This window comes from Syzygium oleosum, unplaced genomic scaffold (assembly GCF_021117445.2).
Source record: "Syzygium oleosum isolate NSW1041296 unplaced genomic scaffold, Sole_v2.1 Sole_v2.04, whole genome shotgun sequence".
Taxonomy (NCBI): domain Eukaryota; kingdom Viridiplantae; phylum Streptophyta; class Magnoliopsida; order Myrtales; family Myrtaceae; genus Syzygium; species Syzygium oleosum.
In genome coordinates, this window is record NW_026607488.1 from 738,395 (window position 1) to 760,938 (window position 22,544).

General features: G+C 39.0%; 1 pseudogene; it reads left to right on the top strand.

The window, feature by feature from the left end:
- Positions 1-17,272: 17,272 nt before the first annotated feature.
- Positions 17,273-20,866, top strand: LOC115665348 (uncharacterized; annotated as a pseudogene).
- Positions 20,867-22,544: the final 1,678 nt, after the last annotated feature.

A 22,544-nucleotide genomic window follows, 5' to 3' on the forward strand; every position in this document is an offset into this window, starting at 1 on the left:
GTGGTTCCTGTTCACAATGAGCATGGTGATTGATGCATACACAAGAACAAAAATCATTAACTTCTGCATTAACTTCTCCATGGCCAGAGACTCCGCTTGTTATGATTTTGATTCTATATTGCAGATGATGACTAAAGGCTACCAGCCCATGATTGATTCGGCGTCCTGCAAGAAAATATAATTGCACAATATGACCTGTGTCATAGTACATCACAAGCGCACCAAAATGGAAGAGTCCTTCAGGTCTTTTGCTTAAACCAAATATGCTAATTTTACTTTGAGACCAAATTGTATGCTCATATAGCGCACCTTGTTATATTCAGTCGTGTCTTGTCAAGGATTGTCAGATAGATGAAAAGATAGCACATTTTTTTTTTGTTGATTTAGGAAATGGATTAAAATGAAAAATATTCGAAAATTTGGACAATAGTGTAGTTATGAAAACTTGCAAATAGTACTGAAGGACTAATTTGACTTTGTGAAGGACTAGATTAGATAAATTGAAAGTTTAGGTACTAGATAAAACATTTGTGAATAGCTCAAGGATCACATTGACTAAATTAAAAGTCCAATAATGATATTATACATTGGGTTGAAGTTTAATGACTATTATGCTCCGTTTGTTTCACAGAAAATGAATACTTTGGAAAACATTTTCCTAAAAATGATTTTTGTATCGTTTGGAATAATTAAACAATGAAAAATATTTTCATCATTGACAGTAATTTATGTCTAAATATTTTCGTGGACGGCGAAAATATTTTCGTTAGTGATACAAGCACTCATTTTCAAGAAAATATTTTCTAAATTGTTTGTTTTCCGCGAAACAAACTGACCCTCAATGTCATTATTTCTTTAATAAAAAAATTCTAAAAGCAACTCAAACAACTTAGATTACAAAATAAAAAAAAATAAAAACAACTCAACATCGAATTTGTCATGCTAGGTTGTCATTGAAATCTTACTGATTTGGTTTCGGTTCCGAGAATCAAATGTGTGGATCAATACTCATGTCCTAAAAAAATGAAGCATGAAGTAGATTTTTAAACTTGTACCGGATAAATTCATCACGCTGTTCTCTCTTCTCGGAAGAGCCCCTCTCTACCTTTTGGGGTGGCTCAAAACCCTAACTAACCCTAAAACCCAAACCCTTTTCCACCCAATGCACAAAAAAACTTTCAACCCTTTCCATCCATCTACCCCAAATCTTCCCTTTCTTTTTGGTTTGTCCGATCTCTAAGTTTGAATCCTCTTAGCTTGGCCGCCATGGATGAAGCGGAAGACTCAGAGCAAAGATTGGCGTCCCTCTGCAAACGATTAGGGAGGATGTGGTCAGCCAACATCATCAAGCCAATGGAGAATATGGCCTCCATGGAAAAACTGAAGGAATGTGAACGCACTCTTCTTGGACGGCTACATACAAACCCAAAGATTAACTTCCAGGCGTTTCAAAATACAATGAGGAAAGCATGGAGGTTAGAAAGTGTGGAAATCACCCAGCTACGACCTGGTATATTCTGTTTCACTTTTGATACTGAGATTGCCAAGAACAAGGTACTGGACTCTGGTCCTTGGTCCTTTGCAAACCATCTGCTTGTCTTAAAACCATGGGAGCCGAATATTGCTCCCCAATGCTATGATTTTAGTTCGTGTGATTTCTGGGTTCATATCCATGGGCTGCTATGTGAATGGATTACGGAAGATGCGGTTCGCCGAATAGCAAACGATATTGGAGTGGTCTCGGCTGTTAAAATCGAAACAAAAGGAAATGCCTCTGTCAAAATAGGAAAAGCTAGAGTGAAATTGAACCTATCGTTTCCTTTGCAGTCGCGCTTTATTATCAGCAACGAAGGGAAGAAAGTCTTGCTTGAATTTAAGTATGAGAGGCTCCCACACTATTGTTACTCTTGCGGTAAGATAGGTCACTATGCTACCTATTGTGAGGAGGTGCCGTACAACGAAAAAAATTTCGCTTCAGAGAATGGATGTATTTTTGGCTCATGATTAAAGATCGAGGATCAAGAAAATAGCCCTTTCTGGAAGATTTTTTATGGGAGAAAGGAAAAAGCTGGCAGTGAAGAAGAAGAGGTCTCAGGTACTCCGGAAAATCCGGGACAGATAGTGCTATATGAACCAGGGACCTCCAGCCAAACGAAGCAACCAAACAGCAGCAAGGTGGGGAAGGGAAAGGAGGTACTTACCGGAGATTACAATTTTGAAGTGCAGGACAGCTAAATGACTGAAGTAATCCCACCTTATGTCACGAATCTTGCACAAACAGAGGTAATTAAGACCCTAGTTCCAGTTTATCAGAAGAAAAAGCTTTGCGAAAAGAAATTCCAATTGGCAAGAAAGCAAGGAGGTACAACCCCTACAATACTCAACAATCTAACATGTCGGTACTTAATGAAACCCAGTTACTTGATACCCCTATCCAATTGCCAGTAGAGAATGAACAATGGGCTCTGGTGGCTAGCCCGAACAAGCCACCGGGTTACACATGAAATTCTTGTGTTGGAATTGTCAGGGGTTGGGCACACCCCTGACAATTCAAGCCATCCAAGCCCTAGTGGCTGAGGAGAGGCTCAGTTTGCTGTTCTTAATGGAAACAAAAAACCAAGAAGAAGTGGTTTTTCGTTTAAAGCAACGTTTGCAGTATCAGAACTTTTTTGTGGTGAATTCAGTAGGGATCGCAGGGAGGTTGGCACTCATTTGGGGTGATAGAATCTCGGTTAAAGTGGAGTCACACTCTCCACACTTTGTGGATGTGGTTGGGGAGCAGATAGAAAGCAGGCAGAGAATGCGTATCACCTTTGTTTATGCACCAAATGACTTTCAAGCAAGACTTCACCTTTGGGGGGAATTATACCAGATAAGTTACTCCAACAACCTTCCATGGGTTTGTGCTGGGGATTTCAATGAAGTTCTTTACCTCTGGGAAAAAGTTGGAAAGCGTTTGGCGAAGAACTACAGAATGAAGGCTTTTCAGGATTTCTTAGATTCTTGCAGCCTCATGGACCTGGAGAGTAAAGGGTGTGCATATACATGGGCTAACAATAGGGAAGGGGATGCAAATGTGAAGGAAAGACTAGATCGAGCGGTATGTTCTATGGAGTGGAGAATCACTTTTCTGGAAGCAGAGGTTTATGCATTACCAGCTATTGGGTCCGACCATAACCCACTATTAATTTCTCTATTCCCAAGACACAAAAAGGAAAAAGGAATTTAAGTTTGGAGCTTTTTGGCTGGAAGAGGCTGAATGTGGGGAAATAGTAAGAGATGCTTGCCTGAAGGCAGAAGATACAAACCAGAACTTGTTGACAAAGCTAAAAAGAGTTTCAGGTGAACTAGAAGTTTGGAGTAAAAGCAAGTTCACGAATGCTCATAAACGAATCAAGAGCTTGAAGAAGGAAATCCAGCAACTTACAAACCATTCAAGCGAAGGACAAGACCGACAAAGAGTTCAATCGCTAAAGGAAGAAATCGAAAAATTGTGGAGGCAGGAAGAAATGTGCTGGGGATTAAGATCGAGAATAAATTGGTTGAAGTGGGGAGACAGAAATACAAGGTATTTTCATGCTACCACTGTACAAAGACGATAGAGGAACATAATTACAATGCTGAAATCTAAAAATGAGGAATGGATACGAGATGTTGATCAATTAAAGCAATCAACGGAGAATTTCTTTCAGAATCTTTATACTTCGGAGGGCCTTTGTAGTTTTCAACTAGTGTTAGAAAATTGTCACAGCTTGGTTGGAGAAGAAATAAACCGTTGTCTAACAACTGAAGTGACACTAGAGGAAGTAAAGGCAGCAGTTTTCCAGTTGGGATCCACAAAGGCACCAGGGCCGGATGGACTAAATGGGCAATTCTATCAACACTTTTGGGAAGAGGTTCAACAAGATGTATTCAAGGAGGTGCAGAATTTCTTTACGTCTGGAATGTTAAATCCAAATTTAAACAAGACTCATATCTCCCTTATTCCCAAAGTACCTAACCTGGAGAGATTGGAATAGTATCGCCCTATAAGTTTGTGCAATTTCATTTATAAAATCATCTCAAAAGTCTTGGCTAACAGACTAAAGCCTTGGCTTCCAGATTTGATATGTGAAGAGCAAAGTGCTTTTGTTAGTGGACGACAAATCCAAGACAATATCCTAATTGTCCAAGAGGTGTTTCATAAGCTAAGGGTGAGAAAGAGAAAGAGAAAGTTCCATGTAGTGTTGAAACTAGATATGAAAAAAGCGTATGATCGAATAGAGTGGGATATCTTGGAAGCTTGCTTACTGAAATTTTGTTTTTGCACAAAATGGGTAAACTGGATAATGCAATGTGTTCCACGGTGACTTTCAGTGTTAAATTAAATGGAGAGCCCTTGCCTTACTTTCAACCTTCGCGGGGTATCCGACAAGGTGATCCGTTATCCCCCTATCTATTTATATTGGTTGCCAATGTACTGTCTTTGCTGATGAAAAAAGCTGTGGGGGATGAAAACATCAAAGGAATTCGTTTCAACAGTTATTGTCCCACTTTATCCCACTTGTTATTCGCGGATGACTCGATATTCTTTCTAGATGGGACAATCACTGAATGCTAAAATATTGCTTCAGTTCTGAACCAATACTGCTTTGTTTCAGGCCAAGCAGTCAATTTAAACAAGTCAGGAATCTTTTTCAGTAAGGAGTGCCCACAGAATTTGAGAAGAAGTATGGCAGAACAACTGAGGGTCCCGGAGACAGAAAAAGTGGGCAAATATTTAGGCATTCCATCTGATTGGGGGGAATCGAAAAAACAGATGTTTGCTTGGATTACCGCGAGAGTAAACAAGAAGCTTGAAGGTTGGAAGGAAAATCTGATATCGAAAGCGGGAAAGGAAGTCCTCATTAAATCAGTAGTACAAGCATTACCTCAGTATGTGATGTCGATTTTCAAAATTCTAGTCTCCATTTGCCGAGCTATCGAGAAAAAGATAGCTACGTTTTGGTGGAAAAACAACATACAACAAACGGGTTTGCATTGGAAAAGGTGGGAAACCTTGAAGTATATAAAGGATGCCGGAGGCCTTGGGTTTCGAGATCTATTGACTTTCAACAAGGCTATGTTGGGAAAACAAGCGTGGAGGATATCACAAGATTCTTCGTCTTTGTGGAGTCGTTTTCTAAAAGGAATATATTTCCCAAGAGAGAATTTCTGGCGCTAGGAAAGAAAGCAGACCTTCATGGGGATGCCAAAGCCTTGTTATTGGAAGAGGTGCCATACAACCACCGATCAGATGGGTTGTCGGTAATGGGGAAAAGACTAATATTAGAGAAGACGAGTGGCTTAAACGGGGTTTGATTAGGGGACCCTCGAACAGAGACGAACCTAGAATGGTGTCAGATCTAATTATAAAAGAAGAGGAGTGCTGGAATAAGCAACTGGTACATGAACTTTTTGATCTAAATACCAACAATGAAATCTTAGCTATTGCCTTGGGGAGCCAAGAAATGGAAGATAGAATGGCGTGGACACCTTCAAAATCAAGAAGTTTCACAGTAAAGAGTGCATATAACAGTAGCAGAGAGGAAACAACCAACCAAGCTTCAGAAAAGGCATTGTCCTCTTATCAAATCCCCAAATTACTGTTGATGAAGATATGACAATCCCACACCTACCCCAAAATAAAAAAATTTCTATGGAGCGCTTGCTAAAATGCCCTTGCTACCAAGGATAACCTATTCGGAAGGAAAATCTTACCTCACCCCCTCTACAGCCTCTGTAATCAAAGCTCTGAAACAATAGAACACACTCCCCTTCTTTGTCCATGGACGAGGAAAATCTAGAAAAATATAGCTCTGAACATCAATGTCTCCGCCCAAGGTTTGACGCGATTTGAAGTGTGGTTAGCTGAATTTAAACATACCTCAGTTACTTTCAAGCTTCTAACGTTTGTTCTTTAGCAAATTTGGAAAACTCGAAACCACTATGTTTTTCGAGCGCAAAAGCCAAACCCAGAGGAAGTAATGGATGAAGCAACTGCAATGCTACGAAATATTGATCGGTGGCTCTCTGAGAAGAAGAAAACTACAACAGCAGCAAGCTTCCGCCTCCATCAATGGCGGCCACCAGAACCGGAAGAACTAAAAATTAATATCGATGGAGCCTACTTGCCTGGAACAAATGAAGGTGCAGTGGCAGGTGTCTGCTAAGATAGCTCTGGGAAACTAATTGATGGCTTCGCACGATCTATTAAAGTGTCTTCAGCAACTCAGGCGGAGGCGCAAGCCATGGTGGAAACTCTAATGTATTTCTCCACGTGAACTGAAGTCTCACTTAAAGTGGAGTCTGACCATTTTGATTTGATAAGCGCACTCACTGGTGGAGCGCAAATCGGCCTGGAAGTACAAGGCCTTATCAAAAAAGCCCACTCGCTCCTCAAATCTTTCAAGGATTTAAAGTTAGCCCATATTAATAGAGAGTCCAATAGAGTTGCTGATTGGGTGGTTAAAGCTTACAGTAAAAATAGATCACCACGAAATTGGCTTTTGAACCCCTCCTCACCCCTCTTAGTTTCTTTGTTCTGAAGCAAACGAAGTGTATCCATGTACTCATTGCTAGTAATGAAAGTTGATTCCTTTTCTAACCCAAAAAAAAAAAAAAAACTCGTACCAGATACAATTTCGTCGTTTCCCCCATTAACTGATTTTGGTATTTTAAGTAGCCATCTATTGGTTAAGAATGGTATCGGGGAGCATGTGCATGTTTACATTGTTTTGTCAAGTATGTGAATATTGAGAGACTCATTTAGTGATGGTTGTATGTTGGGAAATTCAAATTGCTATTTGTTCGGAGTCAACACAGCACGAGGTTCTTCTTGGTGCTGTCTTCTTCTGATGCCTCGGTGTCGGGTGGTAGGTATGTTGACTTCAATAAATATTGACTTCCCTTGTTATGATTTTAAGCGACCAATCCTTCGTTTAAGATTGGTATCGGGGAGCATGTGCACGTTTCCGCTATTAACGGAGCATGCAGTCTTTTTGCTCATGCCTCATCTCATGTGGTAGTTATGTTGGCTTGAATACTTATTACCCGCTGAGATGCCGAGGCTGGTGAATCCTCTTCACATTGAGCTGGTGATTGATGATCACTGGACATAAATAGTAACAAAAGTCATTGGCTTCTGCATTGACTTCCCTCTGGCTAGCCAGACACTCCGCTTGTTATGATTTTAAGCAGCCATCTTTTGGTATTGTGAGATTTTGATGAGATCACTGTCAACTGTTTTAAAAGCTTAAGCTGTTAAATGAAGGCGTGATTTAATATTTAATTACTCTAACACTCCCTCTCATGCTTAGTCTGATCTTTTTGCCTAATACTAAGCGTGGACATATTTAATTGGGGAGACAAATGGGACCTGAAAAGATTTGAACTTAGGACTTCTAGCTCTAATACCATGTGAGATTTTGGTGGGACCATTGCCAACTATTTTAAAAGCTTAAGCTGTCAGATGAAGGCGTGATTTAATATTTAATTACTCTAATAGGTACGGAGAATGGTGTTGGAGTTGGCGAATACTTCGGGGACCCTTGTTTCTCATACCAGGCATACCCACATGAGCTTAGGGAAATCGAAGTATGAACCGACGACATGTGACCCCTACGCACGGAATGTCGGGGGTCTCGCTGCCCGGACAGCGAGTGGGAGTTTCGCTCCCCAGTGAGCGGACATGGGCTCGGGGGCAGCGCCCTCGAAACAACATCGGTTTGTTATTTTTAAGCTTGTGTTTTAAGCTGACCCGTTTGTTGTGGGATCAAAGAGATTCGGATAGGCTTGGGCTTTGGGCCCATTTTAAGTCCTATATATTATACTCGTATGAGAGATTATTGTGACGAGTGGCTGTGGTTGTAAACCTAAATATCATAATGGAATCTCTTTGTAGGATGTAGCCCTATTCTGGGGTGAACCTGGGTAAACTCGTGTGTCAATTTTTTTATTATCTGTGTGATTATTCTGATTCTGTTTAGGATATAACCCATCAAATGGTACGAGGGAGCATGTGCATATTTACATTTGTTCTGTCAAGATGTGAGTTACTCGTGTTGACCTCAGGGCTCTGACTTTGGCTGCAATCGCATCGATCACGTGCATTGGCCCCGCATCCCTCGGGGCACATTGAAACGAATCCATCTACAGCTGGGCACTTTGGCTCCATCCACAAATCCAGGTATTATAAATAGACATGTCCAAAGAAAACAGAAAATAACTTCAATTTCAACCTGAAACTACTTCTCTGCTTCGGATTTTAACGTGCTCGTGAGACGGCACGGAGAATCCTCCATGGATACCCAAGAAAGTTCGACATTGCCAGGTACGTTCCGTTCTATCCTTTGTTGTCTTGATATGAACCCTGGTATCTGTGACCACCAAATACAGCCAATTGATTCATTTTCTAGGGGCCCATGGGCATGACTATTACTTTCGAGTGAACTGTAAATAGTCAAAATGTATTATTACTCCAGTCAAGATCTCCTAATTTGGTACCACTTGGCTCCCCAAGTTCCCTTACAGTTGTTGATGATGATACAACTACATTTCGTCAATCCTAGTTTCATTACTCACAAGCACTCAGTGTGACATTTCGAATTTCGACCAATTTTTGGGATTTATAAAATGTGTAATTTGTCATTGTGCTTATAGTAAAATCTCGCCCGGGAACTGATCATTCTCGGTTATTATTTTTAAATTAGAGATTTCACTAGAATCGCACTCGATCGAATTTGGCCGTTATTTAGAGCCCAAACTTTGGTGTCGAATTTCTCGGAGTTTCGGGACGAAATAAATTGGACGGTGTCGATATTGTTGTGGCCAGCGTCGAGATTACCAGGAATAGTGAGAAAGTGAAATTTTGGACCGGGTGCGGATTTGGACTAGTAGACCTCCCTCGCAGTGTGTTTTGGATTATTTTATTTTAGCCCTTTGTCCTATATTATTATTTGGGATTTTTCGTGATTGTTAGATCGTTTTTGGGTTTGAACCGTGTCCGTCGGATTGCACTTGAGTGAGAGGTTTGACTTTTGAGTCTCTCTCTTTCTCCCTCTCTCTCCTCTCTCCTCTCTCCTCTGCGCCACGCAACCCACTCCCGTGCGACGTCCCTTCGCGCACGTCTGTCCTTCTCTCTCTCTCTTCTATTTCTTTTCTTCTTCTTCCTCTTCCTTCTTCCTCCCCCAGCCCCGACTGGTTCTTCTTCGCTTCTGCCCGAGTTCGCCTGACCGCCGTGCGCCGCTGCTGTCGCCAGCCAGCTCGACCGCCGCGCCGCACTATCCGTTAGCCGCCGCCCCCGACCGGCTGGTCTCTCCCTCCCCTTCGCGCCCGGCTTGCTGCTCAAGCCCGTCACGTCTGTCTCGGCCCGGCGCTGCCCAGCCGGCCGTCTTGCCCCCGCTCCGCCGCCCAGCTTGCCGCCGCTGCCGCGGGTCGCCGTCGCCCCAGCCAGCTAGCTCACGATCGCGCCCGCATCTCACCGGTGCTGCTCAGCCGCTCGCCGGCCGGCCCCACGTCGCCAGTCACCGCCGTGCCGCCCGTCGTCGCCGTTCCTCTCACCTCAGCCGGCAGCCCCTCCTCCCACGCATCTCTCTCTCCTTCTCATTTCCTTCTTGTTTGGCCGTGAAAGGCCAACCTCGCCGGAGGAGCTCCGCCGCCGCCAGAGCCGATTCGCCACCACCACCTCGCCTAGCACCATCCAGCCGTCCCACTTCTCTCTCTCTCTGGCCGTGTCCCTCTCTCCCTCTCTAGGCCATGGAATCGCCTAGACCGTCACCGCCGCTCGCGCCGTTCGCCGGAGCCGCCGCTCGCCGCCGCTGTTCCGGCGCGGGACCGCCGCTATCCAGCCGCCATTGCCACTTGCTCAGCCCTATTTGAAGCCTAGGAATCCAAGTGAGTACAACCCTAAACCCTAATTAAGCTAATTTACATTTCTAGAAGGGTTTTAGGAGTTAATTAGGGTAATTTAGGGGTTAACGTGCGAAGGACATTAGGGGCTGATATTGTGGCTGATTTGGTGATTTAGCGGGATCATTTTAATGAGGTTTAGCGGCTTGGAATGTGCTGTGTGATGGCTAGAAGTATTGGATTGAATCGGCCCGAGTTCGGGTCAAGTTCGGGTTTAATTGTGGGTTATAGAGCGCGCCTAGTTTGGTCCTCGTGGTGGCCGACTATGTGGTGAATTTGGGAGTTTAGGGTGATGATTTAAATGTGATATGATGGCCTAGAATGGGCTGATCGGTGGTTGTTTATTGTGGATTCGATTTGGGCCATTATGTGGATTAAATGGGCGCAATGCGTGGGCTGCGAGTTAGGCTGGAAATGTGGTGATTATGAGAGCCTAATGTGATGATTTGAATATGACTTGATAGTCTAGAGTGGGCTGATGGTCGGCTGTTCGTTGGGGAAATTAATTTAGGCGATTATGTGGATTAAAATGGGTGCAATTGTGTGAGTCGTGTAGTGGCTGATGCTGTGGCTGATTTGGTGGTTTAGCGTGATCATTTTATTGAGGTTTAGTGGCCTAGGACATGCTGTGCGATGGCTGGAATTGTTGGATCGAAATTGCCCGAGTTCGGTTAAGTTCGGGTTCAATTGTGGACTATTGTGCGCACCTCGCATTTGTTCTTATGGTGGCTGTTTTGGATGATATTTTGGGGAGTCAAATGGATCGTTTTGAGGATACTTAGTGGCTTAGAGCGACCTGTTGGTGGCTGTCCATATCGAGGTTTAATTGGACAAGGCGCGATCGATTTGGGGTTTAATGGTGAAATTACCGGAAATGTTGGATTAACTGAATTCGTGGCTGAATTGTCCTTAATTGCAATTGATTTTTGTGATGCCATGCTATGTGCCTAGTGTGACTAAGGTTGGAGTAGCTTGGCGGGCTTCGAGTGCGCAAATTCATATTGATCTAATTTCGTGATTTCGTGTGCCAAGTTCGTGCCATGGCTGGATTGAATGATTTGATTAGTTGGGCTTGTGATATATTGAATTGAGCATATTGCGTTGTGAATTGAACATGTTGTGTTGTGAATTGAATGCTCGTTGTGAAATTCGTGAGTGCCCAAGTGTGAACTTCATGGCCATGGGTGTACATCTCGAGCATTGACATGGCATGTGCATATATGAGTGTGCACGAATGACACGAGTGTGTGATCACCTAAAATGCCCTGATGCGTTTTATGCGGGGTTCATATAATAATTGGTGTTTGTGAATGAGTGATCACATAAAGCCCTGATGCGTTTTACGCGGGGTAGTGAACCCGTCCTGAGGCGTGTTACGCGGGACGATGCCCGGATTACCGGAAGATGACCAACCTGATGCGTATTACGCGGGTTATGTGTCATAAGCCTGATGCGTTTTACGCGGGTCGGAGATCGATCTCGAAGTGATGGACCTGATACGTTTTACGCGGGTCGGAGGAGAATTGATAATTGTAAGTGTGCTGGAGTGCAAGCATGCGAAAATGCATTGATGAGGCGTGAGCACGCGTATGAGCATGAGCATAAGCATGACATGCGTTGTGACCAAATGATGTGTACATGTGCTGCGACTGGATCCTATGTTTTATTCTTGAGCTGTAAGTGCCTAACCTGCAGGGCAATGTGAGTATTGGATTTGGGCCCGAGGGACTAAGTCAATTATGATTTGCTTGGTGTGTTGATTAATGCTCGTCAGGAGGTGCATGTTAGCCTAGTTTAGGTTTAGGGAGCCTACTCGTTGAGATTTATTCTCACTGTTGTTGAAACCCCACTTTTCAGACCCCCAGCCTTGAGGATGGCAGGCGTGCCGATACGTTTTGGGAGGAGCCCCGGCTAGATATAGTGTTTGACCGCCGAGCCACGTACCCCCCTTTGACGTTAGTGACTGTTGACCCGTTTTGGCTTTTATATGTTTATCTGTTGTAATAGACATTGTAAATCCCCGTTATTAGTGCAAGTTGTATTTATGGTATTACCGCTATCCTTGGTCATGTGGTTTTAATTTGTACGGGTGTTTGTTTGCTTCCGCTTGTGCATTGTTCTCTGTTTTGGGTTTCGGGTCGGCGACGCGTCCTGGGACGTCGCACTGAATCGACCTCGGTAGGGTTGTCGCGTGCCATAGGGTTCGGGGCGTGACACTCAGTGACCAGTTCTTGAACATTAATTTCCATTTCCTCTTATCAAAGAGTTTTTTCCAAACAATCACTGCATGAGAACTAATTATTTTCTAGGTTTCCGTTATATGCCAATTGAATTTGCAGCTGATTGTCCTACAAATCAATTTCATTAAGAGAAGAGGCTAAAACAAATGGTTCTGAATAGTTAATTACTTAATTTTAGGAGACTACATGAGACTAATCCTTCGAAGACATGATCCTTGAACTAGTATACTCACTATGATCATCTCCAAAAAAGAAATTATGTAATGTTGATAATATCAATACAAATGATTGTCACTATTATGACAAAGTATAAAAATAACATTAAAGAATAAAATTCACTAACAAACACATTGTCCAAGTCACATGCATGGTGGAACGTTCTTGCCACAAGAACAAGAAAAATAAAATGATTTTTTCGTAAGAAAAATAATATGATATTTTCGTAAGAAAAATTAGATCAATTCTTTTTTCCAACCCTTATGTATCCAATAAAGTTTAACCGATATACTTCATTTAAGAAAAATCCATGCAATGATCGGTATGACAAGACTATTATGTTATAAACTTGTTTCCTGTATCAATTGTAACTTTTAAATGCACTAATTGATGAAATCGATATGATTAAGTTAATTCATTTATTTTTATTTATGTATAGTTTTGTTGTAATTGTTACGTTAAATTCTGAAGATACATAAAATTTTGTATAAACTTAATTAATGAATGATAGCATGGATTAGATTAATGGCAAAAACACATTGTCCAAGATATGAAAGTTAGAAGGTCCCGGAATACTTATTTCATGATACAAAGAAAAAGCTCATGATCTTTGTTAAATTTAACGCTAATTTTTCTTTTCTTTAAAAGTTTACCATCTAAGTTTAATACAAAAAAATCCATTCGACGAAGGAGCTTGATACTAGTCATGTATAGATGATCTAAAGCATACCAAGTGCGATAAATTATTATAAGGTTATTTATGTTCATTCTATTTTGGTAACAAAGAGGTTCATGTAGACGTGAGTTCAGAAGACACGGCAATTGATAAAACTTCCCAAGATGGTTGCCTACCAACTAAAGGTTTTTCACTTTGAACTTTTAATTTCCAATTTCATAAATCTTGTGTTTCATGCTTTTTGACTTGTTTTGAATCCGAAACATTTTAAATATCACAACATACAAATGCTAACAAATAAATTCAAATATAATCTCTTCATGATTTTTAAAATGTGAATAATATCTTAAAATATAATTGAGAAAGCTCAAAAAGAATGCTTTTTGACTTCCAAAGAATAAAAGAATGAGCTCATAATCTATGAATGATATCACAAACAAGATAAATGGTGACGAAAAATAATAAATCACTAAAAACACATTGTCTAATACATGAAAGTTGGAGGGTCCAACAAAACTAATTCATGATACTAGTCATGTATACATGATATAAAGCATACAAAGTGTAATTCATTTTTTTAAGGTTATATATGTTTATTTCTCATTTTGGTAACAAGAGGTTCACATAAACGTGAGTTCAAAAGACATGGCAACTGATCAAGCTTCCCAAGAAAGTCGCAAAACAATAGGAGGTTTGTCACTTTGAACTTTTAATTTTCCTTTTTCATAAATCTTGTATTACATGCATTTTGACTTTTCTTTAATCCGAAACATTTTAAATTTCATAACATACAAATGCTGACATATAAATTCAAATATAATCTTTTCATGATTTTTAAAATATGAATAATATCTTAAAATATAATTGAGAAAGCCCTAAAATAGATACTTTTTTACTTCCAAAGAGTAAAGATTGCTGTCATAATTTATGAATGATTTTGCGGATAAGATCGTTGGCAACAAGAAATAAAAACTCACTAAAAGCACATTGTCCAATGTATAAACGCTAGAAGGTCCCACAAAACGAACTCATGATACGATACATATCACGAAAAGAACTCATGATCTCTATTAAGCTTAACATTATTTTTTTTGTTTAAAAGTTTAACATCTAAGTTTAATGCAGAAAATTCCATGCAATGAATGAAGCTGATACTAATCATGTATACATGATCTAAAGAACACTTTTTTTTTTGTCGAAGATCTAAACAATACAAAGAGTAATTAATTTTTCTAATGTTATTTATGTTCATTTCTATTTTTGATAATAAAGTGGTTCGCACAAACGTGAGTTCAAAACACATGGCACTGATAAAACTTTCCAAGACAGTCGCAAAACAACTAGAGGTTGTCACTTTTAACTTTTAATTTTTGCTTTTCATAAATCTTGTGTTTCATGCATTTTGACATTTTTTAAATTAGAAACAATTTAAATTGCACAAGACACAAATTCTGACATATAAATTCAAATACATGCTTTTCATAATTTTGAAATCTGAATAATTTCTTGAATTATAATTGAGAAAGCCCTAAAATAAGTACTTTTCTACTTCCAAAGAGTAAAAGAATGTGCTCATAGTTTATGAACGATATCGCTGATAAGATCAATAGTAATGAGAAATAAAACTCACTAAAAACCCATTGTCCAATTAATGCAAGTTAGAAGGTCCCAAAAGAAATTCATGATACACTACCTATCTCAAAAAAACACTCACGATCTCTCTTAAATTTTACTTAATTTTTTTTGTTTAAAAGTTTACTATCTAAGTTTAATGCAGAAAATCCATGCAACGAATGAGACTGATACTAGTCATATATACATGATCTAAAGCATACAAAGTGTAATTAAATTTTCTAAGGTTATTTATGTTAATTTCTCATTGGTAACAAAGAGTTTCATGATGAAGGGAGTTCGGAAGGCATAGTAATTGATAAAGCTTCCCAAGACGATCGCAAAAGCCTAGGTTTGTCACTTTAAACATTTAATTTTCATTTTCCATAAATCTCGTGTTCTATGCATTTTGGCTTTTCTTTTTCATCCGAAACACTTTAAATTTTATAACATATAGATGCTGATATATAAATTCAAATATAATATTTTCATATTTTTTAAATCTGAATAAAATCTTGAATTTTAATTGAGAAAGCCCAAAAAGAAATACTTTCTTACTTCCAATAAATAGTAAAAGAACGCGGTGGTAATTTATGAATGATATTATGGACAAGATCAATGCCAACGAAAAATAAAAACGCACTAAAACACATTGTCCAATATATAAAATTTAGTAGGTCCCATAAAACTAACTCATGATACAGTACCTATCTCAAAAAAAAAAATTATCATCTCTGTTAAGTCTAACGTTAATTTTTTTTGTTATAAAGTTTATCATCTAAGTTTAATTCAGAAAATTCCATGCAATGAATGAGCTTGCTACTAGTCATGTATAGATAATTTAAAGCATACAAAGTGCAATTATTTTTTTCTAAGATTATTTATGTTCATTCCTTTTTTTGGTAACAAAGGGGTTTGCATAGACGCGAGTTCAAACGACATGGCAACTGATAAAGTTTCTCTAGACAATCGCAAAACTATTGGAGGTTTGTCTCTTTGAACTTTTTTTTATAAGTCTTGTGTTTCATGTATTTCGACATTTTCTAATCTGAAACATTTTGAATTTCACAGCATACAAATGCTGACATGTAAATGTAAACACAATCTTTTCATGATTTTTTAAATCCAAATATTATATTAAATTATAATTGAGAAAGCTCAAAAAGAAACTTTTTTTTTTACCTTCAATGAGTAAAAGAACACCGTCATAATTTATAAATGATATCACGGATAAGATCAATGGCAACGAAAAATGAAAACTCACTAAGAACACATTGTGGAATATATGAAAGTTAGAAGGTCCCACAAAACTAACTCATGATACAATATTCATCTCGAAAAGAATTCATGATCCCTATTGAGCTTAATGTTAATTTTTTTGTTCAAAAGTTTAACATCTAAATATATTGCAGAAAATTCCATGCAATGAATGAACCTGATACTAAGAATGTATAAATGATCTAAAGCATACAAAGTATAATTAATTTTTCTAATGTTCTTTATGTTCATTTCTTTTTTTAACAACTAAGAGTTTTGCACAGACGTAGGTTCAAAAGACACAACAACCGATAAAGTTTCACAAGACGGTCGCAAAACAACTAGAGGTTTGTCAATTTAAAATTTTAATTTCACTTTTCTTAAATCTCATGTTTTAGACATGTTGACTTTTTCTTAATTCAAAACATTTGGAATTTCACAATATACAAATATTGACATACATATTCGAATACAATCCTTTCATAATTTTTGAAATCTGAATAATATCTTGAGTTATAATTGAGAAAGCCCTAAAAGAACTTTTTTACATCCAAAGAGTAAAACAAGGTGCTCATAATTTGTGAATGATATCGCTGATAAGATCAATGGCAACAAAAAATAAAAACTCATCGAAGACACATTGTCAACTATAGGAAAGTTAGAAGGTCCCACAAAACTAATTCATGATACAATACCCGTCTCGAAAAAAACTCATGATCTCTACTAAGTTTGACATTAATTTGTTTTGTCTAAAAGTTTACTATCTAAGTTTAATGCAGAATTCAATCAAAAAAAAAGTTTAATGCAGAAAATCCATGCAATGAATGAGCCCGATACTAGTCATGTATACATGATCTAAAGCATACAAAGGGTAATTAGATTTTCTAAGGTTAATCGCATTCATTTCTCTTTTTGGCAACAAAGAGGTTCATGAAGAAGAGAGTTCAGAAGGCATGGCAGCTAATAAAGCTTCCCAAGATGGTCGCAATATAACTAGAGGTTTGTCACGTTGAACTTCTAATTTTGTTTTTCATAAAAATCTCGTGTTTAAGTGATTTTGACTCTTTTAATCCAAAAAAATTTATATTTCAAAGCATATAAATGCGGACATATAAATTCAGGTATAATCTTTTCATAATTTTTAAAATCTGAATAATATCTAAAAAACACATTGTCCGAGATATGAAAGTTAGAAGGTCACACAAAACTAATTCATGGTACAATACCTATCTTTAAAAAAAACTCATGATCTCTGTTTAATTTATTGTTGAAGTTTTCTTTTTGAAAAATTTTATCATCTAAGTCAAAACAAAAAAATTTCATGCAACGAATGAGCATGATACTAGTCATGCATAGATGATCTAAACCATACAAAATGTAACTAGTTTTTCTAGGTTTATTTATGTTCATTTCTCTTTTTGGTAACACAGGGTTCATGAAGAAGGGAGTTCAGAACGCATGGTAACTCCTATGGAAGACTTAAAGAGGTGGGGGGAGCAAAAGCTATTAAATTCCAAAGGTCTGTCCCTTTGATCTTATAATTTTTGTGTTTCATGCATTGACTTTTTTAATCCAATATATTTTAAATTTCACAGAACACTAAGTATAAGATAATGGAATTTGACGAACAAAGTATAAGCACAACCGAAATAAACTAATGCAAACCCCGTCTTTGATACCATGTAAGAAAGTCCAACCGTAAAGTTTAAGCTAATAAGTGGATACAGACCACATGTATAGATAAAGTCTATAAATCACAAACTCAAGCGACGTGGTATAATTTAACATGTTGATATATAAATTCAAATGTAATCTTTTCATCATTCTTAAAATCCGAATAATTTCTTGAATTATAATTGAGACAGCCCAAATGAAAATTCTTTTTGCTTGCAAAGAATAAAGGAAGGTGAAAAAGGTCAGTTAAGTAAATCACCGCCTCTTCGGTAGCATCCGCGTTTCATGGAAACTATGAGCAAGTGCAATGGTTAAACTTGACCTAAAAAACAAGAAGTGTGAAAGCCTACGGATTTTTAATGTGCAATTTTTGCAGTCCTACCAAAAGCGGTGGTCAACGAGAACTATCGATCGTTGTTTGAAGCCACATTGAAAGGTGATTGGAAAACTATCGAGAAAATCCTCAAGAAGACAGCGCAGCAATGACTGCCAAAGTTATGATCATTGAAAGTAATTACTTTACTATTCTCGAAGTTGTCATTATGGCCGCACAAGATCAGTTACTTGAGAATCTGGTCAAGCGCTTCTCTCGACAATATAAATATTATACTGGTAAAGCCCTCCACTATGCTGCCCGAGGAGGAAGAATAAGGATAGTAAAGGCATTAGTAGACAAATTTGATTATGAACCTGAAATTATAGCCGAGGCCTTGCAGTTTGCTATCATATCTTCTCCTACGCAAAAGGAGGTTATCTGGTATCTGGCCAGGCGTACAACAACTATCCCAGATTATACTACCATGAGTGGCCTTATTCTGGCTGGCCATTTTGGTAGGATTTCACACTTACTCATCTTATGTCATTTCCTTCACTATTTACTTGGATTAACTTTTTTATGTGTCCCAATAGACATACTCTTGTATATAGCCCGAAAATACCCTGGCTTTTTGGGAGTCATCCAAGAAGTGAACTTTTTGGACTTCTCAACAATAATGACTCGTTATTTCCGTAGTGGAGCTAGACTCAATATTTGGGAAAAATCTATTTACAAATGTAGGTCCCCACCGCGCTTCTTATGTCAAATATGTACAATTCGATCAACTCTATCCACATGGTGTTCACTCCATCTATTCTAATTTTTTAGGTATCCCTCTATACTTGGTCGATACATCGTTTGACAACTCCAAAGACTTGAAGATGGCTCAAGGTATTTCTGTAGATCTGCTTAACGGATGGACTAACATGACAAAAAGCATATCATTTGGGGATCCTATTAACAAAAATGTTAAGGGACAAAGACTAAATCTATGTATACAAATTAATATCTAAACCGTGATGTAAGTCACAAACCAATATCTAATGTAATATTTGTAAAGTTGGTTGACAAGTCTTACTCAATGTCAAATTGCCAACTAGAATTGTTGAGAATTGTAGATTTGGATTGCCATTCATAGAGGTTGATTGATCCAAGTTGTTTTCTAAAAAATTCAAGCATCATTAAATTCAAATACATGTGCAATTTTCATTCCACGTGTGATACTATCTTTTTGCTCATCGTTAATTCCTAATTTGCTAACATGATTCTTCTCTCCTCTTCGTGGTGGTAGTACTACTAGCACTTAATCGGTTCAAGATATCACTTTGGAATCTTGTCACAAAATCAGGTACACGAAACTACTATATGTTATATATTGGAAAAGGACCTTATTTTATTTATGGGAAGAGATATCCAAATTAATAGTGTATATTGATACCTTCAGTATATCCCTTTGAGATCATAGTTATTAATATGGACCGCCTGTCAATTTGTATATTACGATACGATTCAATTCTAATAAGTTTAATTCAAGGGGAATCTGTAAATATATGTATTGAAAACAGATTTATCGATCCATCATTGAATTTATCCCTTCTTCAGAAGAAAAAGTTAATCTTTTTTCTCATATGACATCGTGTGTGTTCATTGATGGATCCATATGTTCTATGATGCATACATTTTGATTTTAAAGCCATATGAAGTTTGTTTTCTCAATTAATATTTTAAATGCATCATTTTCTACACGCCGCAAATGTGAAAGTCTCTTCAACCTTTTGATTCTTCATCGTCGGGAAAATTGCTTATTTGATGTTACATACAGCACCTTTCATCAAAAGGAGTGGAGAACTGAAGTTGAGGCACAATTGTTCGCTTGAGCTTGCAAAACTAGCTCTTACCGAGATGAAGAGTCAGTTGGGAACTCCCAAAATGCTCGAATTTCTATTAACTTCAGGCGTTGTCCTTGAAGCTGCATTGCGCGGAGTCTTTGAAATTGTGGATTTATGTCTTAAACATTATCCAGAGTTGATGTGGGATGAAAATTTCGCAAAAGAACTAATAAAGAAAGTTGTGAAGGGACGACATGTTGAGTTGTTTAGACTAGTGAACGCACACAACCCCATTCGATATTTGGCTAACAATATTTTGATGAACCTTGATCTAATGGAGGCTGTTACCGAATGGTCATCAAAATGTGTATCCCCTGATGTTTCTGGAGCAGCATTCCTTATGCAGAAGGAACTTCAGTGGTTTCAAGTCAGTTCTCGTTATTTGTTTGCCCCCCTAATTTTATAATCTATAATTGACATTTACATTGATAGGCGTCGTTTTTTTCTGAAGGTGGTGGAAGTCGGCAACTTTCCTTCTTTTAAATGGCTGAAATTTCTAGAACATAAAAAAGCATACTGGGAAGTTTTTGTAGAACAACGCAAAGGGTTGCTTAAGGATGCAGGGCAATGGATGAAGGATACATCATCATCTTGTAGCCTCGTTGGGACTCTCATTATTACGGTAGCTTTCGCTGTAGCTTTTACAGTACCTGGAGGCAACGATGGCAGTACGGGGATCCCGATATTTCTGAACAAGGGCTCATTCATGGTATCCGCAGCTGCAAACTCTCTCGCTCTCTTGTCCTCTGTCACCGCCACATTAATGTTCTTGGCTATTTTAACTTCACGCTACTCGATCGAAGATTTCCTCCAACTACCGAGAAAAATGATACTGGGCCTCACTTTTCTATTCCTCTCTTTGGCCTTTATGTTGGTGTCGTTTGGCTCTGCTCTTACGATCGTCTTGAGCGAGCAATTGAAGTGGATTTACATCCCAATTACTTTGCTAGCTGCCTTCCCTATCATATTGTTTGTAGTCCTACAGCTTCCCTTGTATGTTGAAATGGTCGAATCTACCTATCGACCTCGCCTCTACCGTCCCCTGAAGCTTTGGAAGTAATCTCTGTTATTATTGGACAAGGACATCGGTGATGTGATCATTGTTTGTACTTGTCACTGTATGGGAAATGTGAATACCATGGAGTTTACTCATGTTTTAAGACTTTTGAAGTGTGACATCGTCTATACTTACACTATAGTTTAATGTATGCTGCCAAGTGCACACCTTGTCTCGATGTGTTATTTGTATACTTCATTGCTCATTGTCGTATGAAGGTGAACCCAATTTTTCAAAGTATTGGCAACATGCCCACTAATATTCAATAGGGTTCATCCATTCAAATAAAGCAATGACCGCACAAATTCTCCATACTACACAAGATGGCCACCCAACTAGTGGAACAACACAAGGAACTTCTGATGTATCGAGCCGAGCAAACAACTATTTCAGTTCAATGGAAGCTCAGCCTTTGAATCAGTCTTCACCACTGCCCACACTTGCACCTCATTCTCTCATCCAGCTCTATGGCTTTGACCTCCGCCATCTTAGCCGCGTTGGCTATCGATTCCTCTCACTTTCGTGATCCTCATGCGCCGCTTCTTCTCCACCACATCACCCCTTCCTAATTGATCAACCAGCTACTGACCAACACCACCAACTCCATCAGAAACAAAGCCATCAAAATGCTGCACTCCAGCCTCACCAGCACTTCAGTCTCTTTTGGGTCTATCTGTGGTCACAGCAGCGAAAGGCTTGACGTTTCTTTGATGAATAGCGCCAGGATGCCGAGCACCTGGCAGGACAGTGAAGCGAGGAGGATCAGCGTACCTGGATGCAATCGACATGTGGAGACGTTAATTTTCAAGGTTGTGACAAGATGACAAGGTTAGATATAATCTCAGAGCAAACGACTTAAATCTTAAAGGTCACGTCTCAACGGCCAAACATCAGAGAACAAATTGCCCATGAACTAACAGATACTTCTGCACGTGTCTCTTGAGACCTTAAGTCCAGTGAAAGTAAGCAAGAACAAAGTTTGTTTGGAATTCACCTTGTGATGTTAAGATTGATGTGCCGGGAATACCGTATCTTCCTAAGCAACCTCAGAATTACTGATCTTATGCTGCTTTAAACCAACATTTACGACCGACACATTTAGAAGTAATCAAATAATACGGGATCAGAAACCAAAGAACTATTCGAACAAGAGAGGAGTCTCCTAACCCGAAGTTTCCCATGACACGTGTAGAGATGCGTATATTCTGCTCATCCATAGAGGTGTGAGCCAAACTGAAATCCGACACTTTGGGCGTAAAATTATGTTCCAACAATATGTTGCTGGCCTTGAAGTCCCTATGCATAACATGGGGGCTCGATTCCTCTTGCAAATAGGCCAAACCACGAGCAGCATGAACTGCTATCTTCATCCTAGCGCCCCAATCTAGTCGGGCAGCTTCATTGTCAACTCCTGAAAGCATGGGAAAATAGACACTGGCTTTACACCTCATGAAGCAGAATGAAGAGCAAGACAAACGTATGTTAACCCTAGAGAAGTTGTGTATTGATCTACACTATACCTAACATGCAGATGAGATTCCACAACGCCATTCGGAATAAGTTTGCAAACAAGGCAGCTACACGTTCCACTGGACATACCAATCAGCTTGACAAGATTCCTGTGATGTAGGCAGCTAAGCATCTCGACTTTGGCTAAAAATTTCCTGGCCGCCCTGTTGAT